The sequence below is a fragment of the Lynx rufus genome, unplaced genomic scaffold (genome assembly GCF_022079265.1).
Source record: "Lynx rufus isolate CCGP_SWC_20201006 ecotype Redwood Valley unplaced genomic scaffold, mLynRuf1.p SCAF_1, whole genome shotgun sequence".
NCBI lineage: Eukaryota > Metazoa > Chordata > Mammalia > Carnivora > Felidae > Lynx > Lynx rufus.
This window is the reverse complement of record NW_025814823.1, coordinates 207,453,712-207,472,714: the sequence shown is the minus strand read 5'-3', so window position 1 is coordinate 207,472,714 and position 19,003 is coordinate 207,453,712. Positions and strand designations below refer to the sequence as shown.

At 36.3% G+C, this 19,003-nt stretch overlaps 1 pseudogene; it reads right to left on the bottom strand.

Annotated features, from left to right (window-relative positions):
- Nucleotides 1-4,552: 4,552 nt before the first annotated feature.
- LOC124510250 (elongation factor 1-alpha 1-like) lies at nucleotides 4,553-5,660 on the bottom strand (annotated as a pseudogene).
- Nucleotides 5,661-19,003: the final 13,343 nt, after the last annotated feature.

The following is a 19,003-nucleotide window of genomic DNA, read 5'->3' as shown; positions in this document are numbered from 1 at the left end:
AGCCATCATTCAATCAGCATTCTATTCTTTGGATTCCCAGATTCAGAGTAGAGTTTGAAACATAACACCTTGTAATTATGGATGAACTCAAAAGGTGTGGTGTCCTTCAAAGTCTACCCACTTATTTCCTTTCCTAATTGTCTTTTTTCCATTCTGCAGCTCTCCTAATCCCATGTGAAGCCATGTGATTTAGGTACCTCTCCTATAAAATAGCCAACACAGAATTAAAAAACAATTGTGTTCCAACATGGAAAGAACTATTTAGAGATTATTAAATAATTAATAGAGTTAACCTCATGAATAAAACTGCCAGCTATTATACCAGCAAAACAAGACAATGGGTTTATTTGGGAATAGAAGAAAATTGCAATCTGGGAGAAGCAAGCTACTGCAAAACCAGTAACATACAGGAGAGGATGACTGTTTTATAGAGGAAAGAGGGAACTAGGGAGTGCGGTCATAAACAAAAAGTCTTTTGGAGTAACTGGGAATTTGAAGTATAGTGGCTTTTCATTGGCTGAGTTATGACTCTCATTGGTTAGGCTGCTACCTGTTGTTGAGGAAGAGGAAAACTTTCTTCCTCCTGCTGGGATGGTAAAGTAGTGGCTCAAGTAGTATGGGCTTGCAAGGCATGTCTCTTCCTGCTGGGTCTGCAATTGATGATGAGTAGTAGGGCATGAGATCTCCCTTGCTTGCCTCCTGAATCCTTTCTAAAGGAGGTTTATTAATTTTCACAATAGTATATTCTGATGTACTTAAAAGTATAGATAGGTAGATGATAGATAGATAGATAGATAGATGATACATAGATAAATTGATAGAAGAAAGGAAAGAAAGGAGAAAGAAGGAGCAAGAAAAGCCAAGTTGTGCTTACCATTTCATTCTTACTACCATCAATTTGAGTATACTGAATTATCATGCCCTATTCTGGAATTCTATGTTTATATGTCGTTTTGTCAAGCATATTAGGAAAACATGGAAACAGATTTATGATGCTTTGATGGAACTAATGGATTTTTCAAAAATAAAAAGATGACTTGATGTGATAGCACTTTAAGTGATAAATTTAGATAGAAGTTTCAGTGGAAAAAACACTAGCTTGAAAGCATGTTTTAGACATGTCTTTGATATTTATTTACTCTGAGAACCTGACAAATTACTATATATTTTTCCATCATCTGATTTTATTAATAGCACATTGCTATTTTTTAGACTAATATTTGAGCCTCAACTGCTTAACAGGTGAAATAAGGATATTAATATCCACTCCAACTTTTGATATTGCACAGTTTGATACTATGAAGATCATATCAGATAAAGAAAATAAAGGGCGCCTGGGTGGCTCAATCGGTTAAGCATCCTATTTCGGCTCAGGTCATGACCTCACAGTTCGTGGGCTCGAGCCCTGCTTCAGGCTCTGTGCTGACAGCTCAGAGCCTGGAGCCTGCTTCAGATTCTGTGTCTCCCTCTCTGTCTGCTCCTCTCCATTCATGCTCTGCCTCTCTGTCTCTCAAAAATAAATAAAAGTTAAAAAAAAAAAGGAAATAAAATATCCTGAAAATTGTAAAACTCTATGGACATTTATTATTTTTTCTACTCATTCAGCCATTGAATAGATAAATTAAAAAGTACTTATCTGTATATTAATAAATAGTGTTCCACAGAGTTCCCAGAAGATTCTTATATATCCATGGCAATCTTGACATTTATTTTTTTATAATGTTCTTCTGGGAATTTTATTATGAGGAAACTAATTATTGAGCATATTTTCTTTTTTAGTCTTCTCTGTAGGGGCAAGATGCAGTAAAGGTTATGCCGATATATATTTAAAAGTTAGCATTTTAAAAATGGAATACTTTGGGGGGTGCCTGGATGGCTCAGTCAGTTAAGCATCTGACTTTGGCTCAGGTCATGATCTCTTGGTTCATGGGTTTGAGCCCCACATCAGGCTCCATGCTGGCAGTGTGGAACCTGCTTGGGATTCTCTCTCTTTCCCTCTCTTTCTGCCCCTCCCCAACTCACGCTTTCTCTGTCTCTCTAAATAAATTAATTAAAAAAAATAAAAATAATGAAAATGGAATACTTTGAGTCCATATGAAATGAAAATCCTTTAGACTCTGTGGGTTTTTGTTGAATATTTTATTGCTATGTTCCTGTCAAATAATATATTTCTTCAGATTTAATGTTTTACTTTGAGGATGGCTTACATTTATGCATTTGAATACATTTGTTTTATTCCAAATCTCTTTGAAGACTGTATATAAAAATAAAACTTGTAAATTCTCCTTCAGTTGGAGAATTTAATTTATGGTGAAGATTAATGAACCTTCTAACTATCTAAATGTGTTCCACTTTGCTCTACTTTCATATGTATTTGTCTCTCATGGTCACTTGGATTATGCATTCTGACCGATGTAAATTTTATGGGAAATAATGGGTTAAATCACAGCCAGTACATCAGTCCCATTTGGAAATCCACTGACCTGAAGTGTAGATCTCGATGTATTACACATACATTGAAACTAACGAGTGGTATTTAAGTTTCTCACCATCTTAAGAACAATCCAAAGCGCGTTGGTATTTCCTGTAGCAGAGCAGGCATTATTATTCCCTTCTCACAGATGCCTCTTCCTGGTAGTCTAGATGCTGGTCTGACTGATTCTCACACTCGTACAAGAGAACTTCAAAGGGAAATGAATCAGATTTCACAGTTTTGTTTTGTTTTGTTTTGTTTTGTTTTTGGTAAACATGCTGGTATTTACTAGCTTTGTGACTTAGAGTAAACTCACAGTCCTTGAGGACATCAGCTTTCACATCTTTAAAACAAAGGGATTAAAAGATGATTGCTAAGGTCTCTTTCAATTTAAAAATTTTACATACTAATTTAAGTGTGAATCTTATTCTATATGGTAAAATCAAATATGCTATCATGGTTACAAGTGTTTTACTGAAAATGTTGGGTAAAAAAAAAATCAAACTCAATCCCATGGCACTCAGATTCTTTTAGCACTTTAAAAACAGTTTTTTCATTCACAGCTCTCTTTTTTTGTTGCCATTTAATAAATTATCTTCTTATAATACATATAATATATTGAGTCAGATAATTTCAAATTAGAAGCTTATTTAGTATAAGCATCACTAAATTTTAAAATTAACTTTCATTTTTTTTTACTGCTTTTATCCCATATTTTATTAACAAAAAATTTCAAAGATATAAGAAGCTTGACTTGAACACAATCTAGATGTTAAAATATACATTTTGGGCACTTGGGTGGCTCAGTCGGTTATGGGTCCGACTTTGGCTCAAGTCATGATCTCACAGTTTGTGGTTCAAGCCCCACATCGGGCTGTGTGCTGACAGCTCAGAGCCTGTGTCTCCATCTGTGTGGATTCTGTGTCTCCATCTCTTTCTGTCCCTCCCCCGCTCATGGTGTGTGTGTGTGTGTGTGTGTGTGTGTGTGTGTGTGTGTCTCAAAAATAAATCAACATTTAAAAAATCTTTTAAAAAATAAAATAAGCGTTTTGCTCACTCTGCTTTGTCACATATCTATCCAACCATCCATTTCTCTGACATTTCATCAATCTGTCTCATTACAGACACATTTTAAAGTAAGTTGCCAATATCAGTACCCTTCACCCCTAAACACTTCAGGATGCGTGCCCTTAACTAGAGTTCAATATTTGTTTATAGCTTTTTCTTTAGTTTAAATTGCCATACAGTGCGGGGCACCTGGGTGACTCAGTTGGTTGAGTGTCCAACTCTTGGTTTTGGCTCAGATCATGATCTCACAGTCAACCCTGCTCTGTGCAGAACATGGAGCCTGTTTGGGATTCTCTCTCTCCATCTCTGCCCCTCCCTGCTCATACTCTTTCTCTTGTGTGTGCTCTCTCTCTCTCTCTCAAATAAATAAACTTTAAATTGCCATACAGTGAATTGCACAAATCTTAAGTGCACCATATGATAACTTTTGTTGTACAGGAATATCTATGTAACCCAAAGATTTGTCAAGATAAGGAATATCGTTATCTTCCCAGAAAGTTTTCTTGGGCCCCTTCCTGATCAAACCTTTTGCATATTCCCCAAAGACACCTACTGTTTTGGTTATTTTTCCCACCAGAGATTAGTTTTACCTATTATAGAACTTCATATAAATCGAACAATAAAATATGTACACTTCTGTATAAGGTATCTTTTACTCAGGTACCTCAGGTACCTCAAAAATTTTCAGGCACATCAACATTGTATGTATTAGTAATTTGTTCATTTCTATTGCTTAATAGTATTCCATTGACTGAGTATACCATAGTTGATTTTTGTTTTGTTTATTTCTCATTAAACTTTTGTTTTAATGGATCTCAAAATTCTTTGACAGATATTTGGTCAAGTTGTGTCTATAAAAAGTACTGACTTTTGCCACACACACACAAGTTGTCCCCAAAATATTTCCCTTTCCTTCTGAAGGTTTTACAATGCATTGTTATCATTAACCAGTCTTTTACTATTAAACTTAAATGGCCAATTGACACAAACAGTTCTGAGACCATTCTTCCATCACTGATTAAGACTGGGGTGGCAGGTATTGGTGATATATTCATTTAGCCTTCTGAGCTTCTGGGCAGACTTGGTGACCTTGCCACTTCCAGCTGCCTTCTTGCCCACTGCTTTGATGATACCCACAGCAACTGTCTGTCTCATGTTACAAAGAGCAAAATGGCCCAGAGGAGGATAGTCAGAGTAGCTCTCAACACACATAGGAACCATATCAACGATGGCAACATCACCAGATTTCAAGAGCTTGGGACCATCTTCCAGCTTTTTTTCCAGAATGACAATCTTCTCCTTCTGCTCAGCGAACCTGCAGGCAATGTGAGCTGTGTGACCATTCAGCAGAGGTGCATATCCGGCACTGATTTGGCCTGGATGGTTCAAGATAATCACCCGAGCTGTGAAGCCAACTGCTTTCATTGGTGGGCCATTTTTGCTGTCACCAGCCACATTGCCACAGTGAACATCTCTGACAGACACGTTCTTGACAGTGAAGCCCACGTTGTCCCCAGGAAGAACCTCACTCAAAGCTTCATGGTGCATTTCAACAGACTTTACTTCAGTTGTAACATTGACTGGAGCAAAGGTGACCACCACACCAGGTTTAGGAATGCCAGTCTCCATTAGGACCACAGGGACAGTACCAATACCACCACTTTTGGAGGCATCGTAGAGGGGCAAGGACTTGTCGCTTGGTCAAGTTGGTGAACAAGTTGGTGGCTGTCCATTCTTGGAGAGACCTGCTTCAAATTCACCAACACCAGCATCAACAATCAGGACAGCACAGTCAGCCTAAGATGTGCCTGTAATCACATTTTTGATAAAGTCTCCATGTCTTGGGGCATCAACGATGGTCACATAATACTTGCTGGTCTTGAATTTCGACAGGGAGATATCAATGGTGATACCACATTCACATTCAGCTTTCAGTTTGTCCAGACCCAGGCATACTTGCAAGAGCCTTTTCCCATCTCAGCAGCCTCCTTCTCAAATTTTTCAATAGTTCTTTGTCAATCCCACCACATTTGTAGATCAGATGACCAGTAATGGTAGACATGCCTGAATCTACATTTCCAATGACAATGATGATCATATGAAAGTCTTCCTTTCCCATTTTGGTTTAGGTTTAGGGATGGTTTTCATGATACCTGTGTTCTGGTGGCAAACCCGAAAAAGCTGAGTACATGATAATTTATCTATTTTTTTTTCATGGACACTTGGGCTGCTTCCAGTTTTTAATCTAACATAAATAAAGATGCTATGAACATTTGTTTTAGGTCTTTATACGAGCATATATTTTAATTTCTATTTGGTGACTACCTACGAGCAGAATTGCAGAGTTATAGGGTAAAGTATACATCTAGTTTTATGAGAATCTACCAAAAGTTTTTCTAAGATTTTTGTACCATTTTACACTCCAGCTACCAGGGTTTGAGAATTCTAGTTGGTTAATATACTCACAAACATTTTATGTTGTGTCTTTTTAAATTTCAAACATTTTGGTAGGTATGGAGTGGCATCTTATTGTGATCTTAATATTTATTTCTCTGATGACTAATGATGTAGGTTACCTCTTCAGAAATATATATGGACCTTTGTCAGATACATAATTCATGAATATTTTTCTCCTGGGATTTTGCTTACCTATTCAATTTCTTAATTGTGTCTTTTGATGAACAAAGTTTTCTTAAAATTCTGATGAAGAGTAATTTACTCAGCATTATAATAAAATAAAATAAAAATAATTTTTTATTTTATTAAATAAAATAAAATAATTTATTTTATTAAATAAAATAAAATAATTTTTTATTTTATTAAATAAAATAAAATAATTTTTTATTTTATTAAATAAAATAAAATAATTTTTTATTTTATTAAATAAAATAAAATAATTTTTCTTTTATGGTTATTGATTATTGTGGCCTTAAAATAAAACTTCTCTCTTCCAACTCCCAAAAACCTGTTCTCTTCTAAAAACATTGTTACATGTTTACCTTTTATGTTTATGTGTTCTAATGTAATTATTCAATTCTTCCAGCATCATTCTTAGGCTTCCTTTTCCCCCATTGCATTGTTTTAGTGCCTTTGTAGACAACTGAACAATCTGATAAGGTGGGCCTATTTCCGAGCTCCTTATTGTTTCACTGATTTACACCAGAATTATTCTGTCTTGGTTACTGCATATGTATGGTAGATCTTGAAGCAAGATCTTCAAGCAAGATCTTGAATCAAGATAGATTCTTGATTACACTATCAAGAAGATAGTGTAAATACTTATTTTCTTCTTTTTGAAGATCGTTTTGTCTATTCTAGTTCCTTTGACTTTCCATGTACATTTCAGAAGCAGATTATCAATTTCTACTAAAAACGCCTGATGGATTATGACTGGCATTGTTTTAAATCTATAGATTAATTTGAGGAAAATTGATATCTTAACAATATTGAATCTTCCTATTTATGGATATAGTATCTTCCTTTGTTTCAGAATTTTTCAGAAGAATGAGTGGTCACTACATCTTTTTTAGAAATGAATGAGTAATGAAATGAAAGGCATAGCAGAAAGCAGAGCAGGGGAAAAACAGGTAGAGAGGGAAAGTTGGAAAATGTGGGTGTGGCTTATACTACGTATGCAGAGCATACACAATTCTTATGAAACAAAAGATCAAAGATCTTGAGAAAGCTCTGTAATCAGAGTATTTTAGACCCAGTGTAGAGCCAAAGCTGCAAAGCAGTAAATATTTTATTATGTAAATGGCATATCATAGCCACTTCACATGTATGTGGTTAACATGTAAGATAAAGGAATGATGAGTGAAAAAACAAATTCTAATCTTATCCTAAAAATTAAAAACAACAACAACAACAACAAATGCTAAGATTGTGCTTAGAATTAGGTTTCTGTTTGGAAGTTAATATAATTATCTCAAACCCACAGCTCTTATGGCAAACCAGATCTATTGCTGGCTGACTAATGAGGAACAATGATGATCAGTTAAGGTACTGAACCTGGTTCTCTTCCTGATGTTTTTGTTTCATATACTAAGTCATGAGGATAGTAGTGTTATTGATACCATATAGCAGTGGAAGTTTTTATGATCTCTGTAAAGCTGGTAATGGAAGTTTATTAATATTACTTATTATAAAGAAAAGCAACATTTTTGAAGTGGAAAAATGACTTCATAGTGGTTTCAAATTACCTACAAGATAGTCTTTGATTAATGAAGTTAAATGAATTAAAGAAGCAACAACTGACATATCAGCAATATTCATTGTTCTCAGAGTTTCCTCTCTCTCTCTCTCTCTCTCTCTGTCTCTCTCTCTCACACACACACACACACACACACACACACACACACACTTTTTAAAAAATCAATTTAACAAAACAGAAAGTTTAAGTGGTTTGTCTGACTCATAAGGTGAATGTAATTTGTATTAGGACTTTCGGGCTTTAATGTGACATATTTCCATATACACTACAGCTTCCTGAGTAATCTTAGCAGGTGGTGAAAAGAAAATGTGTGAATGGTTATCATCCACCCTATTCTGTCTTGCTATATTAACTGGATTTAAAAAATTTTACTACTACAGAGACCATCTTCAAACCAGACCCAGAAAAGCTCTACTAGGTTTTTTCAGGTAATTTTTAAACTAAACATTCTAAAATTATAACTAAGCAGTAGAATGCTAAAACATGAAACTTTTTTTGTGAACTGTTTGGAATCAGATTCCAGAAATCAGGTGGTACTTCCTCTCCTTCACATGAATGCTTCATCCCAATTCTGAAGTATGAATTCTTTCTATCCATCTGTATAATAGAAGCACAAAATACTTTAAGTTGTAGAGATATGCTAATGGTTTCTGCTTTAATATGCTCTTTTGCTTCTATTTGGTGAATTTATCTTTTACTGATGATTCCTTGCATCACATAATGAATTGTTCTATTTACTGTACTAAAAGAGTGAAAAACACAGGTTATATGTTTTCTTCTCTAGACTGTGCACGAAATGCGACATTAAAAAAACGTGAAATCTGTGGCTTCTTTTAAATGTCATACTATAATATGTGTTCATTTTTTTCTTTTATAATAATAATGCTCAAAATAACTTAGACATCAGCTGTTCAGCCTCCTCATGTCATACATAGGAAACTAAAAACCAGAGCTATGTAGCAACTCACATAGATAATTAATACTTAGTTCACATTAGAATTCACCTGGGTCTTCTGGCTTCTAAAGCAACACTGCTTCCATGACAGGAGAGAGAGCCACAAGGTACTTGTCCATTTACTGTCAAAATGGGATAAGCAGCCATCAAGAGAATCCCAAACATACTATCTTGTCCCAAACACATTCTTCCCTGACTGCTTGTATGACAGCAGCCTTACCAGTATCAGTTACCCAAGCCAGATAATAACTCATCTTCTGCCTACTGGTCCTGCATATCGATAAAACCTAGCAAGAGTTATCTACTTCCATAGTCCTTATAGATACTATTTCTACTCCATTTCTCAAAAGCCTGATAATATCACACCGGCTAATGAATTCTCTTCCACCACTATTCTATCCCAGTTCACCAGTACAAGTTTTAATGATTACACTGCCACCTACCAGAGGCTATTTGTGTTCCACCTACGACTAGTGATTAGGGTCTTACTGCCAGCCAAGTGGCAAATGATCCAGTTCCAAAATGCCATCTCACCATCTGCTTTCTCAAACTTTTAGTGATATGAAGTTCTACAGAGTCGGTTCCTCAGGAAGCAGCAATTAACATGTAGATGATTTCTCAGGGAGTAACCTTGAGAGCAACACCCTTGGAAGGAAAGATTAAAAAGCAGGACTGAGCAGCAACGGACGTTGATTTAATTTCAGTGAGGGCCTCAGATCACTCTGTGGAGTGTTCTGAAGTTGAGATAAGGGGGCTGGCATTTATACCCCTACATCAATTAATCATTAGGATGCAAGGCTGTATGTCCTTGATCGAAGTGATTCTCTTCAGCTAAGGCAATTCTGCAGAGGCTGACACCTAAAGATTTTCTGCCAGCAGTGGGGGAACAAATCTTTCATTCTTGAAGGGGATGTGCATAGCACATCACAGTGGCCACCACACTTCTTTGGAAAATTCACAGTCATTTTTCATATCACTGTTACCTATTTATTGATATCATCCCACCTACTACATGGAAGGCATATTGAAGATAAGATGTTGACATTTTCAACTTTGATCTGCCTGGCAATGTCAGTTACTCAGTTTTATATTTGTGTTATTATGCTGCATGAATGCATGGCCTTTTCTTTTTCCTAAAATCTTTATACTAAATTGAGCACTTCTACGATGCAAAGTTAAAAATGCCAACAATTGTTCCAAGTGGCCCTTTCTTTTTTCTTCTTTTGCTGGTTATCTTGTACTCTATTTTAAAGATACAATATGCTGGAGTGCCTGGCTGGCTCAGTCAGTAGAGCATGCAACTCTTGATCTCAAGGTTGTGAGATGCATTGGGCATGGAGCCTATAAATAGCTAGCTAGCTAGCTAGATACAGCTGTGCTATAAAGTTCTTCTCCTGGGGCACCTGGGTGGCTCAGTTGGTTAAGCATCCAAATCCAACTCTTGATTTTGGCTCAGGTCATGATCTCACCATTCATGAGTTTAAGCCCTGCATCAGGCTCTGTGCTGACAGTGCGAAGCCTGTTTGGGATTCTCTGTCTCCCTCTCCCCACTCACTCACTCTCAAAACAAACAAGCAAACATTAAAAAAAAAATGTTCTCCTTCTATCCTTTTCAACTCTGGCTATATCCAGAAATTATGGTGATTTTGAATGTATCATACCAGAGACAGTTTATAAAGTTTAAATATTTTACTTTTAAAAGATGTCTAAAGTCTCTATCAGCTCCTTTTATCATTGTGTGTGTGTGTGTGTGTGTGTGTGTGTGTGTGTGTAAATTATGGAAAAGATAAAATCTAAAGTGACATAAGAGATCACCTGGACTTTAATTATTTCTCCATTTCAGCATGAAGCTTTGTGCATACCAGATCTTCAGAACTTCTGTTTATTGAATCCACATATTGGAATATTTAGTGCATTGGAGACTTTATCCAACAGTGATGAATAAGGTAATCAGGTCACCAGTTGACCAGCTCCTTAGCAACCAAAAGTACAAATTGACCTCATTTGTACCAACAGTTCCCTCAGAACAATTTGTTTAAGGTATAAGAACAATGAAAGGAAAAGTAAACTTTTGCAATGTCTGAATTATATTTATAAATATGCATCAATTCTAGTTGAACCGTAATAAATTGGAAATTTGCCCAAAACTTGAAGAAGAAAGTTGGAAAGAAAACAACATGCCACAGGGACTTCTAGCATTCTTTTAGTTTTAACAAAGTAGTAGACAGTGTTCCCATAAGATTGCCCCTCCCTGGTCATACAGAGACATTATTTACTCTACACTGCTTCTTTAAAACTGTGTCCTTTTTCATTTGTGTATTCTGCTAGGGGCTATCAGTCATAGCTTGGTAAGATGACAGGTCCTTAGCAATGTGTTTGCACTCCCTGAGGAAGACAGCTAATAGTTGACGGGATTATATGCTTAGTGAGCTGAAGGCTGACAATATTTCATTATGCCAACAACAACATTTATAGAAATAAGGCTCAAATAAGTTCAGCTAGCAATGTTCTCTTCAAGGAAATTGATAATATGAACTCTTTTTCTGTGTAGAATCAATAACATAAGAATATTTCATACTATACTACGACAGGATGTCTATATGAATGGGCTCCTAAGTTAATAAGCATCCTAATAATACTCTTCAAAATTCAAAGAGTGTAAAACTATGGAACTAAAGATGAGGAAGCAAATCTGATTGTTAAAATGAATAAGGATACAGAAATGGTTAGTGGTTCTCTATTTAGTTGTTTAGCGTCTTATACAAATAGCCATTTCTATTGTTTTGAAAACTGACTTGTTATTGTTTTATTTTTATTTAAAAAATTTTTAAAACATGTTTTGTGTATTTTTGAGAGACAGAGAGACAGAGTGCGAGCCGGGGAGGGGCAGAGAGAGAGGGAGACACAGAATCCGAAGCAGGCTCCAGGCTCCGAGCTGTCAGCACAGTCTGACATGGGACTCAGATTCATGAACTGTGAGATCATGACCCGAGCTGAAGTCAAACAGTTAACCAACTGAGCCATCCAGGCACCCCTGTTATTGCTTTAATGCTACAAATTCAAAGAAGAAATTGGAGCAGTACAGAAAAATAAAAGATTAAAATATTCCCACGTTTCTCCACCTAGAACTAATCATGATAGATATTAGGTAGAGATTATTCCAAACATCTATAAATATATGGAGAGAAGGATAGACACACTAACAGAGAAAGAAATTTTATAAAAATAAAATCACATCTTGCATACTATTTTTAACAAAAAAACATTGAAATTTATTTTTTTAAAGTTTATTTATTTTGAGAGAGAGAAAGTTCAAGCAAGGGAGGAGCAGAGAGAGAGGGAGACAGAATCCCAAGCAGGCTCCACACAGAGCAGAGCCGGACACACGGCTCAAACCCACCAACCGTGAGATCATAACCTGAACTGAAACCAAGAATTGGATATTTAATCAACTGAGCTACTCAGGCGTCCTGAATTTATTTTTTATTATATTTAACAGAATGAAAGAAATCAGACTGCAAATAAAGGAAATGGTAAAGTTCAGATTCTTTTTGTTTTAATTTCAGAAGATGGTAGCTACTAAACTTTCCCTAAAAAGAATAAAAAATGAAAAATTAAAAAATCCTTTTTTTTTCTTTTTCTTTTTTAAAACCAATTACTACCAATTTGTCTCCCTGCTTTGGAAACAAAGTAAATTAGTACACTCTACACTTTTCCACTTCTCTATTATTCTTAGTTTTGTTAATTATACTGTTAAGTTGCTATGGTTTATAATATTTACATTGTTATATGACTATAAGTCCCATAGTTATTTTTTCTTAAATCTGTATTCAAATGCTCCACACTCATATTTTAGCAAAGATTATCTATTTGCAATTAATTTATATACATATATTTATCTTTGTTATTACATTTGGTCATCAATCAATTTTTGAAAGAAAGGATCTTGGGTACTACATTTCCTCAATTTTTTCACGCTTGAGAAAATTCTGTAATTTTAAGAATAAGTCTATGACTTAATGAAGAACAATGCTAGGTATAAATGTCTTGTTATAGTTTCTATTTCTTATACTTTTATAAATGTAGATGCTGCTTTATTTTTCTCTGACATGGTATGCTGGTGGAAAGATGTCTAAGGCCACCCTAATTGCCTCCTATAAGCTACTCAAATCTCCATCCATAACTTAAATAATTATTTTCTAAGCTATAACTTATCATAAACATATATTTATCTCTTTTCATATAACTGTGTGTGACCTATAAATTCATTTCAAAAACTTTTTAGCTATTGTATCATTGAATGGTTTTAAAGACTACCAATTACATTTATGTTGGATGGTCTTTGTCCTCTTTTCTGTATTTTTTTCTCTTGATGAATTTCATTTGTCTCTATTTCCTACTTTCTCTACATTTATTGCAATAAGTAATTAATTGTAAGTAATCAATGATAAGATAAGTAATTAAAATTGAACTCTTCTATTCTTTTAGATGCTATCCAACTTCTTGGTTTATAATAATGCCATTTTAATTCTTGATTTTTTTCCTTCAGTAATATTTCTTTTAATGTGATTCTGCTATTTGTAATAATCTTATCTTTGAATAATTTTTTCTCAAAATTTATGTCTTCACTAAATTCCCCTTTAATATGGAGGTTTTCTTATGGTGTTTGGATTATAATTTCTTCCAGACTGAGTTCTTCATCTCTCTTTTGTTTAATATGTTACTTATTTTTGCTATAAAATGTTCATGTTTGCAGTGACAATTCTTTATATTTTGCTCACCCAAACATTCCACTTACTTTTATTTCATTTTGATGACCTTTCCTTGACTCTTTTACTCCCTTTTCTTAGATTTTGAACATGGAATTTGAGGAATAAGTTGTTGCTTTCTAAAAACTTCATTCAAGTCTGAAGGCACAGGATTGAGAGGAGATTTTCTGGAACTTCGTGGAGTCTTTGTTGGAGGACTTGAACCCTACTTGTTCTTTGTTATTTTGTTGAGAGCCTTAAGTTAATGTTATGGGTTGAATTATGTCCTCCAAAAGTTGTTGAAGTCCTAACCTTAGCTTCCTGTGAATGTGACCCTATTTAGAAATAAGATATTTCAGGGGCGCCTGGGTGGCACAGTCGGTTAAGCGTCCGACTTCAGCCAGGTCACGATCTCGCGGTCCGTGAGTTCGAGCCCCGCGTCGGGCTCTGGGCTGATGGCTCAGAGCCTAGAGCCTGTTTCCGGTTTTGTGTCTCCCTCTCTCTCTGCCCCTCCCCCATTCATGCTCTGTCTCTCTCTGTCCCAAAAATAAATAAACGTTGGAAAAAAAAAATTTAAAAAAAAAAAAAAAGAAATAAGATATTTCAACATGATCAAGTTAAGATAAAGTCATTAGCATGGAGTCTCACCCAATGTGACTGTATCCTTGTAAACAGGGAAATGTGGACATTGTGGTAGATGTGCACATGGAAATAATGCCAAGTGATGATGAAGGCTGAGACTGAGGTGATGCATCTACAAGTCAAGGAATACCAATGATTGCCAAACAGCCCAAGAAACTAGGAGAGAGTCACAGAACAGATTCTTCCACGCAGTCCTTAGGAGGAACCAACTCCACTGACACCTTGAGCTCAAATACTGAGCCTCCAGAGCTGTGGGACAATAACTGTCTGTTGTTTATGCCACACGGTTTGTGGTACGTTGCTATGACAGTCCTAGGAAACTGATACGTCTAGTTAGGATTATTTCTTTTTATCATGGGGAGAAAGGACATTCAGTTTTGGCTTATTGCCCCCAATTAAACCTAAAGGTATGAATTTTTAGGCATTTTTTTAAAACAGGGGAGGGGGGATAAGAGTAATTAAATCCTGTTGTTGTTCAATCTTCTCACATGAAGATAGGAGTCTTCTCTTTGTCTCTTACCTTATTATTCAGTTATTATTCCTTCATTTATTCTCAAGAGCTCATTAAGTTTAGACACAGAAACATATTAAAATAGATTCTACCTAAACCCTTTATCTGGATTCATGTTTGGCTTTGAATGCTTTTGAAAGAAAAGATGTCCGTGTTGTCTTGAACATAGCAAGTCTTATGCCAAGGATCCTCTGAGCCCTGAGCTCTAATATGAATGGCCCTGTGCAGATGTGCCCTTCTCAATTTCTTTGGTCTCTAGGCTAGTATTAGATCTATGAGCAATCCTTCATCCAGTTAAACAAAAGGGAACATTCTAATAAGAGTGAATATGTCACTTTTTTATACAAATAATGGTAGTTCTAGGGGTGTCTGGGTGGCTCAGTCAATTAAGCATCCGACTTTGGCTCAGGTCATGATCTCATGGTTTGTGAGTTTGAGCCCCACATCAGGCTCTGTGCTCACAATTCAGAGCCTGGGGCCTGCTTTGGATTCCATGTTTCCCTCCCTCTCTCTGACTTCCTTCCCCCCCCCTCAAAAATAAATAAACATTAAAAAAAAAAACAAATAATGGTAGTTCTAGAAGAATGATATGTTTGGATAATAACAACTGAATTTCTAATTTCTCTCATATCTCCCCTCTTTACTGAAGTAAGAGGAGCAATGATGACTACTTATCTCTTTACAAAAATTACTTTCCTGCAAGGAATTCAGGCTGAAGGGATCAAGCTAGTTCTCACTTCACTTCTATTCAGGGGGAAAGGAAAGAAATTGTTAAGACATTGGAACATAATAACTGAATTCCCAGTATTCTCAATTAGAGTATCTTCATTTAAATGTATAATCCAACACTTTTTTTCTGACTGCCAACATACTTAAGAGTAGTTATTTCTCTTAGCACTCCCCATCAAAAAAGAACTACTACTTGGGCACCTGGGTGGCCCTTGATTCAGCTCAAGTCATGATCTATCTCATGGTTCCTGGGATCGAGCCTCACAATGGGCTCTGTGCTAAGTGTGGAGTCTGCTTGGCATTCTCTCTCTCTCTGCTCCTCCCCCACTCACTATCTCTCTCTTAAAAATAAATACACATAAAAAAAAAAGTACCACTCAAGCTTAGGAAAACTATTTTACAGCAAAAACAAGCAAACAAACAAAAGGCTTAATTACTGATGAATAAAATCTATGTACTGCTTCTTTTTTTCTTTATATATTTTTTGAGAGAAAGCAAGAGAGAGAGTATGGGAAGGGAAGAGAGAGAGGGAGAGAGAGAGAACTCCATACAAACTCTGTGCACTGTAGTCACAGAGCCTGATGTGGGGTTCAAACTCACGATCCATGAGATCATGACCTGAGCTGAAATCAAGAGTTGGACGCTTCTGAGCCACCCAGGCACCCCTCTATCCTGCTTCTTCATCCTAATTGGTACAAAACTAATTAATCCTGTCTGAATAAAGTAACATTCATTCATTACAGAATACTTTATTAGGAGAATATTTCAATTCCTGTATTAGGCAGTGATAGTTGTTTGTGGCTTCCTTTTTGCACATTAGTCTGTGAAGGACAATGATCCTTATGAGCAAACACTGGTCCTGGAATCACATATCTTAAACATAGCAGTGCAGCAGTTTAAATGTGTTGACATGCATACAATAACAGAAGCCAGCTGATAGTGGCCTAGACAAATGAACTTCATTGTTTTCTTTAATTACAAAAAGTCTGGAGGTAGATTTCCTTTACTGTTGATGGGCCAAAGGACAGAGTGCTGATGCCAACCACCATGGTCCCTTTCATTAGGAAAGCGAAGGAGGGCTGCAGAAACAAGTATTTGGCTAATTCTATCAAGAAAGGCATGGAGACAGGATTTGGGAATGCTTATTGAATCAACCATTCATCAGGAAACAATATGAAAATAACATATTTTACATGTTCTTTGTTTTCCTATTAGCTTATTTTCCACATTTGTCAGCAAGCTTCTATTGAGTAATGAATATTCATTTGCTGGATTAAACTCTTTGGATTTAAGGTACTCAAAGATCTGAAGTTTTCTATTTAGAATACAATAAAAACTGACTCACTCCTTAACTCCATTTAGACTCTTCCACCATTTCCATTAGGAAAGTACTTTTGTAAACTATTTGCTGACTCTAAACGTTGGAGTTTTTCTTGCATGAGTCAAAATAGACTTAGCAATCAAGTGAAAACTACGATGGCCGCAAATACTCACATTTATATTCTGATCCATTTCACATACATATTTGTGAGATAAAACAAAAAAGTGACAACAGCAAAACCAGGATCAGTGAGCCAAGAAAAGTGAGAGCCTAAAAATGATTCAGGAGCTCCAAACTGGTTTTGAAACTGAACAGTGGCTTCTGAGGATATTTGCCTCAGGCAGTCGAGTTATTAGACTCTGGGTTAAACTAACAATGGGAAGCCCCAGACGTGAGGGATTAAAGTTAATATTTACGTGAGCTTTGAACTGTTGGGACCCCTTAGGTTAACTAGTTACATAATATTAATGGGAAAATTTAGTTTTATCACTATTTCCCATAGAATGGGAATGTATTAAATTTTTTTTATAAACGTTTAACAAAAGTATTACAAAGTATCAGATTTATCTGGGGAAAAGTATCCTGTGGGAGATATTTAAGGCACTCAGAACACCAAGATGTTTTAAAAAAATAATAAAAATAATAATAAAGGAAAGAAGGTTGAACAATAGAAAGGCAATTAGCTGAACTTAAGAGGCAAGAGCAAGCCTTTTAAAATCTCAAGTCCTAGCGAGCCCAGCAGAGGGTTCTCTTCAACATTAAATCACAACATAATCAATGGCGTCTGGGTGGCTGGGGTAGGGAAACATGCTAAGTACTGACTTTTTAAGATGCTTTTGAAAACCTTAAAGCTTCAGACTAAAGTGTTTGCTAAAGAGAATAGAGTGGATGTTACAAACACTTTGAGTGATTATGTATGTATGTATCCAAAAAAAATATTTATAGCAAAGAGGAGCAGAAAGTAGAGGAAAAAAATAGATGTATGAGGGAAATAAAAAGCCAAGTCTGTAATAAAAGAAGGAAAACAACAAGTTCTCAAAAATGGGCTATATTGTTGTGACCTAGACCTGCCTTTACCACTCAACCTTGCTGGTCTTCTTCTTCTTCTTCTTCTTCTTCTTCTTCTTCTTCTTCTTCTTTCAAAAAGGTACATGAATTAGAGAAAGCTTCTCAATCCTATTTGGAAACCAGAAGACCTTGCTTCCTGCCCTTAGCATGGTCGCTCCTTCTGCCAGAGCCCAGTTTCATTGGAGCACTTTCTCTATGATTCTGTGCAGGCTAAGTAGGGCATAGCAGAGAGTTAAAAGTACTCAAGACTATCAGTCTAAGGTTTACCCTTTTCTGTGAGTAAACCAGATAATGTTTTACTACAATTACCTCCATAATTCACGGCCCATTGCCCATATCAAAACGATAGGCTTGCTGTTGTTAATGCTATGGGATTGGTTTTAACCATTTGTGAGATTGTTAAAAGTATTTTTAACTTGTACAAAGGCCACATGGTTTTGACCTGTAGCAAGCTGGACAAAGAAAGAGCAACAGAGTGCCAGCCCTTACAGTTACGTATCTTGGGCAGATGCCAGGCAAAACTGAGTCACATAGATTGCATTCAGCATCGGATCACCATTCTTCTCAATGTTGCTCTTAGCGCTCTACCCCACAGTCCTCAGGGTATCTTCTGGTTGTTAAAGAACTCCATCTTCCCTGTTTTCTCTGCTGGGAACCTGTTCTTATCTAACCAAACTGGCCCCAGTTTCTCACCCCAATAGCTACCCAGGCATATATTTCTGTAACAAAGGCTACTGTTTACAGTGGTGATGTGTTGAACTGTGGATTGTCTGCATCATTGCTATTTTGGGTTACAGGCTTTTGTGAGTACTTTTAGCATCTTGCTGTTTGATCTTACTGATTCTTGGCTTTGTTTTAAAGGATGTCTTAGCTTTAAATCCCCCCAAAGAGAGACTGGGACAAAGGCTTGTTTGTACATAGTTATTTAAGAGAGAGACAAAACAGAAAGTGGGAAAGAAGGAAAAAAAAGCCAGAAAAAAAAGCCAGTACAAGAATCTGCTACCTATTTATCCACTGCAGGTGGCTGGCGCTTGATCCAATGTGACTTTAAGTGGAGACATATGACATATGCCTCAGAGCTGTCCAACCAGGGGACAAAGGAGAAAGCATATATCCATCAGTTCCTGGCCCACTGGTCAAGGATGAGGTCATCAGTATTAACTCCCTAAGCTTCCTTGTTTGCCTGCCTGAGCACCCAGAAAATCCCTGCAGCAGAAGAGAAGCCCATGGCAGAAGCAGCACTCTGCAATGAGTCTGTGCAAGGTGCTATCAGGA